General features: G+C 42.8%; 1 protein-coding gene across 4 annotated transcripts in view; it reads right to left on the bottom strand.

Moving 5' to 3' along the window:
* CHN1 (chimerin 1) overlaps nt 1-13,982 on the bottom strand; it is a 105,463-nt gene that overhangs the window by 33,317 nt on the left and 58,164 nt on the right. The window lies entirely within an intron of this gene.

The raw sequence follows: 13,982 nt of genomic DNA, 5'->3' as shown, positions 1-13,982 counted from the left end.
GGCATGGTGGGGTGGTTGAAGGAGGCACAGCCCCCCGGACCCGCTGTGTGTGTGTTTCTGTCGGTCTGGCGCTCAAACACCGGGCAGCACCATGACGAGCACCCAACCTGCGGGGAAGGGTGGCGCGGCCGTGCCCGGGCACTGCTTCAAGGCGCGGCTAATGGTGCGACGCGACGCGACGCGGGGTCCCCGCCGACCGGGGAGCAGGACTGCCGGGGGGCAGCCGGTGCGTGCGGCAGCGACAGACAGCGGGGGGTGCGCAGCGCTCGGCCTCTCCCTCCATCGGGGGAGGCCTCCGCGCCCTCCTCCCGCCCCGCTGCCCGTTACCGGGAGGGTGGGAGCGCGGCTCCGCGCGGAGCGACACGGCGCGGCTCGGCACCGCCCCCGCGGCGGCCGCGCAGCCAATGGAGCCCCGGAGAGGCAGGAGCGCGGCTCCGCCCCGCCCCGCTCCCCGTTCGGCCCCGGCGGCAGCGAGAGCCGGCTACCGGCGCAAAAGGCACCGCTGCGCCCCGGCGGTCAGGGCATTCTCGGATGTGCAGTGACGGCAGGGGCGGGGGACGCGGCAGGAGGCGGCTGGCCCCTACCTCCGCCGGTCTGATAGAGTTTGGGCACTAGGAGGTAGGGCTGGCGGCAGCTGAGTGTGCATGTTCACCACTCGCCCCTTAAAATGCCATGTTTCAATGCTTTCTGTATAAGAAGAGGCTTGTCAAACTCACATCATGTAACAGGCTCTTCTAGTAAGGATGCGAACGCAAGTGCCACCACCCAAAGTTCACCGCACCACCCCTTCCACCAAGGGCCCTGCCCCAGATTGCTGCGGTGCCACTCTGTATGAATTAACAAACATCAGCAGGAGGTGAATGACACATATTCTCACATTGGGCACAATTGACCACGAAATGTACACAGGACAATCTGGTCCTCACTGGCCCTCATGCAAACCAAAGGAAACAATGTTTCACCCAGCTATTGAACTTGAACTTGCCTTGAACTCCTCACAGAGCCAAAGGAAGGAAGAGCTTCCTTCAAGAAGCAAGAAGGTGTCTGCCAATGGGGCAGCCCAGCTCGGGGGCTCTTCACCCCCATTCTGACAGCTGTGAGGGGACACCACGATGGCCACTTGCCTCCCACTCGTTTTCTCCTAGTGCTCTCCAAGCATTTGTGAACAGTCTTTGTCAGAGCAAAAATGGACCTTTGACCTTACTGCGGCTGTGATTTACACCGTGGGGCTGTCTGCCATCTTGAGGTTTCGGGGGTGAGAAGGCCCTTCCTTGTACACAGCCTGCCCTACCCAAGTGCAGCCTGCCTTCTGCTGCTACACGCTGCAGCGCCACAACCGCTCTCCACTCTGCAGCAAAGGTATTTTTATCTTTCCTGAGTCAGTAACAACCAAAGACAAGCAGAGTTTGTCACAGAATTCTGGGTGGAATTGGTATGTGTTTTGCAGCTGGATCACAGCATTACTGTTTAGCTCAATCCTGCCAATGCAGCTGACAGTAATGCTCATGGTGAGCCCCTCCTCTGTTCCCTTGCATGGCTACCAGTACCTTCTCTACAGGCTTTAAAAATCTGCTGGGTTTCAGCACAGGATCAGGTTGCCGAGATTAAGGATCAACACGTGTGCTTCACCACCACTAATCTGCAATGCAAGTTAATAGCTAATAATCGAAACACTGGATGTAGATTATACAGGATGAAGCTGTTGGGCATTAGTGGCTCACACAGGGGCCTTAGGAGCACCTGGCTCAGTTCCCAGTTTCAATACCAACAGGAGGCTGGTTAATCCATCCTATTGAGAAATACTTTTCCAATGGCTACCTTAACTTGTCTGTCTTGCTTTTAAATGCTCATTTCTATTGTAGGTGAATAAATGCTCCTCTGGCATTTTTTTTTTGCACATCCTTTTAAGTGTAACACTCCATGGTAAGAGGAGATCAAAAACTGAGGTGAGGAGTAAGAGATGACAAAACCTGACCACCTTATTTATGTGAGGTGTAAGAATAGTAGGGACTCGGGAGGGGGAAACAGACAGGCTTTTGAGCTCATTCTCTCCTTTCTACCTAAAGCCACTTGATACTTTCACTCCCAAGAACTACATCAGGTAAAAGTCCTCATGGAACAAGGTGAACCTAAACCTACCACAGAGGGCTCATCCTCTTAAAATAGCTTTGAGTGACAACAGGCTCAGGAAGCAAATTGTGGAGTTCTGGAAGTGTTACATGCTTCCTTGGAAACCCAAATTCCTCTTATCTTTTAAAAGGGAAAAATTAATCACTAAAACTTCATATTAGTAAATAAACTCTGTGAAAATCAAATTTATTAGAACTAAGTAACGCAGAGATTTTCAAGAGTAGATTTACTATGAGAATCAACCATTACTGTTTTGTGTAATTCCACTTAAGAAGCAAGATAAAGCATTCTGAATTTTCATTTCAGTTGTTGGTAAAGCATTTTTGACATTCCTTAATTGTCAGCTTCCTTCTTCCTAATTCTGACGAAATGATTTATTTTCAATGGCACTTTAGAGTCACATTAGTAGAAACCGATCTCTGGATCCTGGAAAATTAAATCTTTAGAATGCCAATAAAAAGGTAAGCAAAACTACCCAACAGGGAAAGGTCTTATCTCATGGCTGTAATTTTGGAATGCTTTATAATCTGGAAAGTAGTTATAAGATTATGAATTTTAAATCTAATGTTACTTTGTGTTACAGTAATCTAACTCAGACTGCTTATTGGTTTTACATAAATCAGCTTCCTACTGTTCTGTGCAAAATGTTTTCTGCTGTTTATAAATATAGGAATACTGGGCTCACCTACACTTACAGCCCTTCACACGTGCTATATGCACTATAGTTGTGCACACCAGAAACCTAGACTGAAAGTTAAAGCTATAAAGCTAGCAAATGAAAAATTATGAAAAAAATATACGTTTATCTATTTCCTACATATATTTCCCCAACATAAAGTAGTGTTGTAAAGAAAAGTCATACAACTGATGTCAGGCAGTTGACACAGTTCTATAATGCATACCCTCATTCTTCTGCCACTGCCTAACTCTAGGAGTTTGGCATTGCAAACTAGCCCTCTTCGTAACACAGCCCACTCACTTTTTGAAAACTATGAATGTGAATGAAATGAAATCTATGTTGCACACATCTTCCTGACCACAGTTTGGGTCATTGGGCAGGTCCACATCTTTAGCTTAACCAGTACTTGAGATAATAAAGTAAGAGAGAGCAAGCCACTGTACCTAGGTAGCCCTAGTCATGGCACAGATGAGTCACCATCCCTGAGAACAAACAAATGAAGTCATGGACCTGGAGGTTCACCTCAATCCTGCAGGAATCTGTTCTCTCCACATGCGCTCTCCAGCTCTATGCTGTCTCTCTATTCCCAGCCTGCAAGCATGCAGGTCCTGCTCTTTTTTCTTACATCTTTGCCTGGCTCTTGATTCAACGCCTGCTCTCCACTAATGGCTCCTCCACTACCACCTACTAGAAAAGTCTTCTTTCCACAGCCCTTTCATTTTCCAACAGTTACCTTTGTAACTTGCTCTGTCTGAAGTCTACCTTAACAGGAACAATTATTAGATACTGTCTGCTACATACTGGGTGAAAAAGAGTTAGAAATCTGGGGAGGAAAGACTCATCCCTTCTCCTTTCCTAAATCTTGATATTACTTATTAATTGCTTGTGACAGGCATTTGCAGTCGTTGCATGTGCAGGGAGCAATAAGCTGTGCAGACTGCAGGAGGAAGGAAACTGCAGGACTGTCTTTTTTAAATTTAATTTGAGATTGTGATTTCACGTGATCAAGGTGAACTGAAAATGGAATGACTGGAAGTAATAGCCAAGCAACCTCTCAGCAGAGCACGCAACCAGAGCAGCCTCTCAGTCCTGGATGTTTTAGTGACTTAAGCACTAAAGAACCAAACCCAGCCACGTGACAACGTTTGAACCAAGACATCTGATTACTGGCTCTACATTGTACATATGGACTAAAGGGAAAAAAAAATAAATAAAGAAAGAAAAGGGTAACCTGCTATTTCAAATGTTCTCATTTGTTCTAAAACCTCAACCGTAAGAGTGGTTCAGCCTAGGTCCTACTGTGACTCCACTCTCCTTACTTGCCCCTGGGGTCATCCTTCAGGGTGCAGAAGAAACCGCTGTTTTCTTAAGCACTATTTGCTCTCAGTGTTAGCTGGATAATGTATGCGTATCTTCTGATGCTAATCCCACAATCAGTAAGTCTTATTATGAATACTCCACAGAATTGATTTTAAAGTCATCCACGGTTTGCAGTGGATTTCAATTAGTCACCCTCTGAAAGACACATTATGTAAGTTTAATCCAGTCACACAATTCAGTCAACATCAGACAAATAATCTTTCTAAAGAGGCAAATCAATTCATTCCCATTTGTTGAATAATAAACTAAAACTAATCCAGAAAAAAAAAGGGAAAATTCAAGTTGCATTAAACTCACAAGTCCTAAAATGCCCAGATCAGACTTGATCAGACCTCCTGAAGCTCACATGCATTTCCAGTACAATGGAGTGTTCAGTTTCATGACTACCTGGCTTCTCTCTCAAACACAGTATTGTGTTTTCTTCAGCCTCTGGAATGTATGTGCAGTACACAGCAGGCTTTTCATTCTTATATGCTATTTTCATGTTATTATGACTAAATATGCCTTTATCATTTCAGACTTTATATGTAATAAGATTCCTTCCCTCTAAGGAATGTATTGTAATATTAACCATCAGTTATAGTGCATGCATTTTTTTTAAATATCAAAGAGGATGCCTTATTGTACATATATCCCAAGAAATAAGGTATTTGGTTTGCCATGCAGTTAGCCACTGGATATTCTGTGGTGTTCTGTTTCACTGTACAGCTAACGTCGCCAAATGTAATGCTCAGAAAATCCTTCCTTGCCTGAACACTTTATGAGCATATTTTATGGGCTTAGTACAACATTTTCAAAAGCTAATCAGTCAGATTGTGAAACTGAGCCCAATTTCCTCAACGCTGTTCTCGGTGGAAGTTTGTTCCATGCTAAATATAATTTTTCCAGTCATATCTTTCACAGAATTGTTCCAAGGGGGAAGAGGAGTCCAAAATTTTACTTTTTATTGAAAAGTGGTGATAAGCTGTTTTTCATTTAATTTTCTTCACTTGTAGATGTGCTAATGCCAGGCATAGCCTCTGCCCACAGACACATGGCGTGAGCAGAGGGTAGGAATGCTTTTAAAAGAGAAGTTCAACTTGAATGCTGGCGTCTCAGAAGCCAGACGGGAAGGACCATCACGTAGTCTTGGCCACCAGTGCAAGACAACTTCTGCTGTCATTCCAGCACAGCCGCATTTACCTGGCACCTGGACAGCATCAGTCTCCCACAATGCTCAAAGTATACTGGATACTCAGGCAACACACAACCCCGCTTTGAGTCCACAGCTACCCACACAGTTGGGGTTTAAGACATGGCTGAATGATGAAAAATTACTGCTGAGAAAGTTCTGGATTTTGCACCAAAATTTTCCACATGGACTGACTTCTAATTAAATCTGACCTTCCTCTCTCCCCATCCCTCCCCAGTGAAATATTTACTGCAACACCTAAAAAAATGGCTACTTTTTATTTCTGATAAAAGTGTATGTGATTTCCACATCAGGTAATGAACATTTTTATATCTAGAATTCAAAAAGAAGTTTTTAAAAAATCTTTTAATTAAAACCTTAATCAAACAAATTTAGGCACAGCATTGGTTTAAAATATGATTGTTAAATTAAAAACAATAAACAAACTAAACCAAAGTTTAAATTATGGAAAAAATGTTGCCCACTAATGCTGCTAGAAATTACTGCATAAAATGTAAGTTCATTTGGTACTGTATTGTGCAATACGGTTAGAGTGTATTAGCATTATTTGGGAAGATTTTATGGTCACACTGATGTGCTTACCAGAAATACCCTGAAGTACCCATGTCTTCCTAATGAGGGTGCATACTCATAAAAAGGGAGAGAGCGAGATCTTGGGGGAAGCCAAGAGAAGATGTTTCTGTGTAGCTTTAGTCCTATAACCTACCGGTCACTGCAGCTGATTCAGATCTAGGTCAGCTGGCTAATTTTGTTCCTAGTGGCATGCTCCCGGCGGTTACCAATATGGGTCTTTGGAAAGGACAATTTGAAACTGCACAGGCAAAAAGCATCCACTGTGACTATTCCCCTCTTTCAACAACTGACAAGACAAAAACAATTAATATTTGCTGTTCTGGATAGTGGCACAAAAGCAAGGCTGTTTTCAGTGGCAAACACAACACACTTCTTCCCTTAGGGAGAGGGCTGTTCTGGTACATAACCATGAATATATCCATGGCAAAAATAAAACAGAAATTCCACAGTACCTCCAGTAACTGGTTCTGATTTTGGTCTGGTTCTGGAGGACTTTGCTAACACTGAACAACTTAGCTTTTAGCGAGGTCAGCAATTGGCCTGCTGTGTCCACTGAAGAAGGGGGGTAATTCTAGGGATTCACTTCACACTTCATGGGTACAAATACCACCCACATACAGGGGTGTATCTGGCATGCAAAAATGTGCACAGGCAGAGACGTGTATATCATAATCCATAATGGTGCTAGCCTGGGATTTATAAGCAATAGCTATGACTTCATATATGCTGTATTAATAATAATACACTTCCTCACAGTGTTGTGCTCTCAGTGAGAGTGCAGTCCTGCCCCACTCCCAGGGCTCCTGCCTTGTCCTGGTTTGGTCCTGTGCTGGCTGAAGCCACAGGGCTCTTCCCTATGGACACCAATGCCAGATGTCCCTACGGCTTTGGCTGCCCCTGTTAAAATAACCAACTGCTCTAGCCCTTCCCTTAAAGACTGAGACTACCAGCCTGCTTGCAAGGGGCAAGATATGACTGCTCAACAAAAGCAGAGCTGCTACCAAGCTGTGTGACACTGAGGAAAGATATGCCAACCAAACACCATGATAAAGGGTACCCAGAAAGCTAAGAAACAAACCCTTTTCACTCCTAACTCTGAGGTAAGGAAGGCAGTTCCCCATGACCATGAGGCTTATGTATCAGCCTCAGCAATCTTCTCCTTGCTTTCAGCAGCTCATTACCACAACCCCGTTCTTTTCTCAGGTAAACAAGCTACGTTAAAAGGAGATCAACCCCAGCCAAACATGGTAAGTACAGAAGGGGACCAAGAGCTAGTAGGGCACAGAAGATAGCACCTCTCTGCCACAGGGGGCTGGCAGCATCACTGTTTCTGCAAGACAGTTCATGAGCAAGGAGAGAAGCATTACAAAACACCTGAATTTGTCTCCAGTAAATCCAGACAAAGCCTGTCCTTTACTGCTTTGGTTTCAGTCCTTTCCATCGACTCTTCTGTCCTTCACAGCTTTGGTTTTGGTCCGTCCTATCTTTCTCTCCTCCTGCCAGGAGCCTGGGCCATGGAGATGGTAAGCTAAACTGTGAGTTAAAGCAGCCACCTGTGCCAGGTACTCCTCTCCTTAGGAAAGGTAGGATCAGAGAGACTGGGAGGACTGCTCACATTACATTTTGGCTAGAGAGGTTTGTCTTGCAGCTATGAAACCTATGGAAAAGGAGCTGATGGTGCAAGCTGCTCTGCCTGAGGGAGCAACCATCACACTGACCAGGAACACGCAAAGGCTGCTCCTCAGCATCTTCTCCAGCTTGCTCCCATTTAGTCAGCATTTTCTATTTCAGCTAACAGCAACACATTTTCTCCCCTTCCCTTTGTGTCATGTCTCCTTGCTGGCCTGCAGGGAGCTGTGCCACTGTTACTGAGGCACAACTGATATTGATTGCAGAGGGGGGTCACTCCAGCAAAAGCCTCTTGACTAGTGACACATGAAGGCAGTCTGTATTCCACAAAGACCTTAAAAGTTATTTATAAATGCCACAAGACAATGTGCTCTATAGGAGTGATAACAGTCAAAATGCAATGCAAATTGGCAGCTGCATGAATTCTACTCTTTTGGCAAATGCTCTTTGTAACTAATATACTACATTTAAGCATCATGAGAGAAAACAGGCTGTTAGATTAATCTGAAACCACTAGGGACACGTGATAGTTTATTTCTTATCTGACCCACATGGTTATAAGGAAAAAATAAAAGGAAAATAAAAGGAAAAATAAAAATTAAAAAATGAAGAAAAAAGGAAAAGAGAGAAGGCACATCAAAAAGTACTGTACCCTGTGATGAGGAACCTTGCCTGTCTCCTAGCAAGGAAATGTTGACGGTGGCCAAACTTTATGAAATAAAGAATTTGCAACACTTCCTTTATGATATCCATTTAAGAATAATATTAATAAAAGCAGTTTTTACAATAAAACTCTACATCTTTTTGTAACTGAAAATGTTTACACTTAGGGATAATGACAATCATGTAATCCATGAGGCCTTTCTATTATTCTATTTATCAGTTTTTTTTCCCCACTTATTCCTCATGGAATAGAAGATTTGGCTACTGGTATAACATAGGTAAGTGGCATGGAAATTTCTTTTTATGTCTCATTAATATTTTCTTACCTGATATATAATACTCACTTCACATTAGTCTTGTCTGGCAGCCTAATATTAGCCTTTTTTGTTCTACGCAGTAATTCAATTTAGAGTAATTCAATGTATGTTATAATTGAAAACTGCAGCTCATTAATTTCTAAACACTCTGTATTTCAGACTACACCTGCTCCTTTGGCACATCCTCTACTTTGAATCCATCCACTCCTTCCTGAGTAAGCTATGTTGCTATGATACATCTGCTGTCACAGTTTCTTTCTTAAACATACTTTTAGTTCATAATCATACTTACTTAGCATAAATAAGACTAAGAGTGCAAAGTCTCCTAATCCTTCCTTAATTATCGTTTGATTCAACCCCATGAATCAAGGTGAAAAACATTTTTAACCTGAAGGAATACTAGAGATGGACATGGACACGCAGCATCCTTGCAAAGTTTATAATGGTGAAACCTGCTTATAGACCACCTCACTGCAGAAAAGTGATGGAATGGGGTAACCCCCAGTGCCCATCAGCACTCCTTGCAGACCGTGATTACTGGTTTTCTACGTACATGTGTGTCCATGGGCATAGCTGCACCACTGCTGTGGATCAGGCCAACATTAATTTTATACAATGCAATTAGGCAGACTAGGAAAATGAGGTAGGCTGATCATCCTTCAAATGAGTCTCTCATGTGGGCTCCTGCTACCCTTGCATTATCTCTATTTAAATCAGGACTGATTTGAAACCTGCAATGAATGAGACCAGAGTGGAATTGGCAGTGGAATTATATTCTGCTCCCAAAGTCAAATTACCAGTTATTATCAAATGACCAGTTTATTGCCACCCATAAAGTCCAATCCATGATCACACTCTCAGAAAAGGCTCGTTTTAAATTTTGTTGACCAGCATTCCAATTTTCTCATTTCTCCTTTTCCACATACGGTTCATCTTTCCTATTTTTATACCCTCTATGCTTCCTAATTAACATTTGAAATTGCCTGTGTCATCAAAATTTTCATATACGGGCAGGAAACATCCCGTGTCCCTGGAGGAAGCCATAACTGTTACAGGTTCTTACTTGAGATGGCACTCAAGAAACCATCATCTCAAATGATCAAGCCCAGCATCTTTCAAACAGATTTAAATAATGCCTTGATTTGAAAACTGAGTAATTGTGAATAATTCAAAATTGGGCTGGCAAAGCAACTCCCCATCATAAACTTGGTCTACACAGGCTATTTACCTTCTGGAGCAGAAGCAGGCACTGGCACGTAGACAGGTTATACAGCTTCTGCTACACAGGAGGGACTTTGGGGTTTGTTTTTCATCTTTGGTTTGGTTTTGGTGTTTGGTTGTTGGGGTTTTGGTTTTGTTGTTCGATTCTTTTTCCACCACCAAGTCTGCAGTTTCTTGCAAGATGATATTTAGTTGATGTCTGTTTTCAGTTGAAATACACTAGTCCTAGGTTCCAATCAGTAACTCAAAGATCTGACATTTGGGATGTCAGAATCATATGATCTATGGACAGCAGCTCTTATTTTGAGTAGAGGGCACATCAAAGCTGAAAGACTAAGTTTGTGGTACAGTTCTATTTCTTAAATTCATTGGCAATGAATAACATTACTGACAATGAACAAAATGTTGATCTGCACTAATGCTACAAGGCAACATTTACTTGTACTGCCACCACCAAGTAGCACTTCAAGTGACACTGCTCATGAGATTTCTAACACTGAGGTTGTTCGAATTTTCAACAATAAAAAAACCCCAAGAGAATTAACCCATAAAAAAATCACCCAGTAAGCTCCCAGCATTATCGATTTGCTGAGCAGTGAATCTGCCTTGCAAACTTCAGTGTGACCAAGGTGATTGGCAGCTTCCAGGCACCAGGCTGCAGCACTGTGACAAATGCTAGCAGGGATTTGGAGGCTAGAGTGAATGAGAAGCTGTCACTTAAGAGACTGAGCACTTCAAATTCTGTAAAAGATAACAACACACAATGACTTTTGCAATTTTTGTACATTTGTATTAAACACATCATTACTCTAATCATCAGCCAATTCACAGAAATGCCGGAATGCAAATGCAATTCACTATCACATTAACTTTGCAAATGCTTCAAGACTTTTCCAGCAATGTAAAAGCATCAGAAATCTTCAGCCAATAAACTATTTGATACATGATATAAACCACAGAGTTTTTAAAATGTTTCGTCACTACCTGCAAAATGGAAATTGGGAATACAGGATTCGTATTACCGCGATATTCCTCTACTCTGTTATCAGGAAGAGGAAAAGCCGCCTGCCTCTAAGTGCTACGAATCTACTTAACAAATTGGAAATCATTAAAAAACAATTACCAAATCACATACGACTAAGGTTTAATAGAGGACTTTACACTTTGTGATACTAGCTCTAATGTTCGTTAGGCAAACTGTTTCAAACTGCCTTAGCTCTAACCAAATGCAATAATCCCCACTAAAAAGCAATATTGCCTAAGTGCATTATAATATGAACTTCACTATTAGAAACACATCATCCTGTAGTTATCTCAGAAGTTGTACGGATGCGGGGAATATTAATACCAAGATGACAAGTATTAGAACAACCACTGTTCATCATTTGAGAATCAAGATTTTTCAGCATGACGATTCTTGCCTTGCTTAAACATTAGGACTGTAGGAACAGTGAATGCCAGAAGCAACACTGTTTCTAACTGCTGATGTCATGCAGAAAAAAAGGTTAAATATGGAAAAGTTTAATGTTCTAAAAGTTAATGATCAAAAGACGACTTTGCAAAACTGTCAAGAGTTGCTGTCTTCACTGATGAAGAGTATGACAGGTTTGAAGTAATAAGAGCAAGTGGTTTATTGAGCTTAGTAACAAACCTGCTCTCCTTACTTTGTTCAAATGCAAAAAAGAAAAACATTCAGCTAGGGACTAAGCATGAGAAGTTATATCTGAAACTATCTTATTTTCTTGTGAAAGATTCAAAGGAAACAAACACGGGCTAGAACAGATCAGCTTCTGCAGCATCAACCACAGGATAAATGGTTGTTCTTTTTTCCTTTCACAGCCTAGTACTTCATATAGGCACCTCTACTTCTGTTTCTGCTACCACTTCTAAAACAAGCATTTAACTTTTCATGGGTCTTAAGGGTTCAGTAACCTCTTATGAATGGGCAATTATTAGTGGAGCAGATGTGCTTGCCTGTCAGGGGATTCTCTAACCGAATGGGGGGCAGCACACCAGACAGCCACAGCTTCATGTCCTTTCCTTCTTTGTACAGAAGCCAAATGACACGCATTTGTACTTGTAAGCATGTAAACAGTGACCAATGTAAAATGCCTCTGCCCTTCTCATCTGAACAAAACCCACCACACGGCCCCACTGCAAATGGTAAGGCGAAAAAGGAGCTTTTCTGAATAATACTAAAGGCAAGAGGAGAAAATCCCTGGCAGTCAAACTCTCAGCACAGATTTACACAGGCTACACAAAGTACAGAGGGTATAAAACACAAGATATGTTGGATATTAGTTCATAGCCAAAGGTGCTACCAACCCCACTTTCCAAAGCCCCAGCTTTTCCTTAGGCCTCTCATGTTCAACTGCTGACCAGACCTGACCTTGCCTGGTTTATGAGATTAGACACAATCGTAGCCCAAGGTGATTATCACCAGCTATACAGTGTCACGTTATAAAGTCTAAGGGAGGTAAGAAACTTGTAAATAACAAAATTATCCTTTTATAGGGCTCTTAATTCAACAGTCCAGTCTGTTTCCTGTAGAAGTGATTAGTAATAGAAAATAATTAGGAGATGCCAGATGGGAGGAGGAGTTAAAAAAAAAGGCCCAAACCTCACACAGCTAAAGAAAGAGAACAACAAACGAGGGAGCTGCCAGCTAGCAACCCACTGCAGTCCTTCGTCGTCCAGGACATTCATTGCATAAGCAACAAATGACAACCACACGCCTGTTTTAGAGACTGCTCTGAAAGACCCACCTTCTCCTTTTTGTGGCCACTGCATGGGTTATTCAGTTGTGAGAGGGCATATAAAGTCAAGGGAAACCACAGGGTTTGTTTTTTTCTGTAAAGAAGATTATAATTTCCTTACATATGGCTGTGAGGCTTGCCCCCCTGTACATCCAGGCACCCTTTTTGGAATCTGTAAGCAAGGAAGGTAGGCCCATAGGGAAGGTAAGCAGCAGGCTCCTATAGTGTGTTAGGGCTGAAGCCATGACAGCTCTCCATTGCTCATCAGGAGTTGAACTGGACTTACATATTTCTGAATCCTATCTAACTAAGGTTCACTAAGATGGGAAAACTCTTTCTCCCCCCTGAAGAGTGCCCAAAGAAAGCTATCTTCTTTGGCATTTCAAGAGCTAAGGGAGATCTCTTCCTCCCTCTCTGTGATCCTTCTTGAGCTAGTCTGTCCTAGTTAAAAAGGAAGAAAACTCCTGCCAGTACACCTAAGAGAAGTCAAGGCTATACAGTACTATTTGTAGGGCATTAAAAATGTCACCAGATCAAACCACCAAGCATTAGAAACCCCCAAAAGAGCTGCTGGTGAGGGCTTCACACTGACTTACCACACAATATGGAGAAACACGGGAAAAGAATAATAGCTTATTCACTGCTAATAGTTTCATTTTATCAGTAACAACACAACCAGTACTCTTCAGATTTAGTTGCACAGCAACTGCACCGCTTTACAGCCTTTGTAGCAGTTATGTTAGACTACTCATTTTACAAAAGCTTGAGCAGGCACTGAGGGCATACTCTACCCACACTTCTGCTGAGTGTGGGGAGGGTACACTGATTTCATATGGCAGCTGCCTGTCCCAGTATAATTAGGCACTGGACCTTCTGAAGACTGTATCTTTGTGTACACATCTCACATGCCAGATCATAAGAGACACATGTATGTGAAAAAGCACAGGGAGGAAACAAATGACTTGTACCCATGCCTTTGCAGGTCGAAGGAGGTGATCCTGCCCCTCTACTCTGCTCTCGTGAGACTTCACTTGGAGTATTGTGTGCAGTTCTGGTGTCCTCAACATAAAAAGGACATGGAACTGTTGGAACAAGTCCAGAGGAGGGCCACGAGGATGATCAGGGGACTGGAGCACCTCCCGTATGAGGACAGGCTGAGGAAGTTGGGGCTGTTCAGCCTGGAGAAGAGAAGGCTGCGTGGGGACCTCATAGCAACCTTCCAGTATCTGGAGGGGCTATAAGGTATCCAAAGAAAGACTCTTCATCAGGGACTCTAGTGACAGTGTAGGGGTAATGGGCTTAAACTTAAACAGGGGAAGTTTAGATTGGATGTAAGGAGGAAGCTCTTTACTGTGAGGGTGATGAAGCACTAGAATGGGTTGCCCAGGAAGTTGTGAATGCTCCATCCCTGGCAGTGTTCAAGGCCAGGTTAGACAAAGCCT

This window comes from Lathamus discolor, chromosome 3, assembly GCF_037157495.1.
Source record: "Lathamus discolor isolate bLatDis1 chromosome 3, bLatDis1.hap1, whole genome shotgun sequence".
Taxonomy (NCBI): Eukaryota; Metazoa; Chordata; class Aves; order Psittaciformes; family Psittacidae; genus Lathamus; species Lathamus discolor.
Note: the sequence above shows the minus strand (reverse complement) of the source record. Positions and strands in the feature narration are given on the sequence as shown.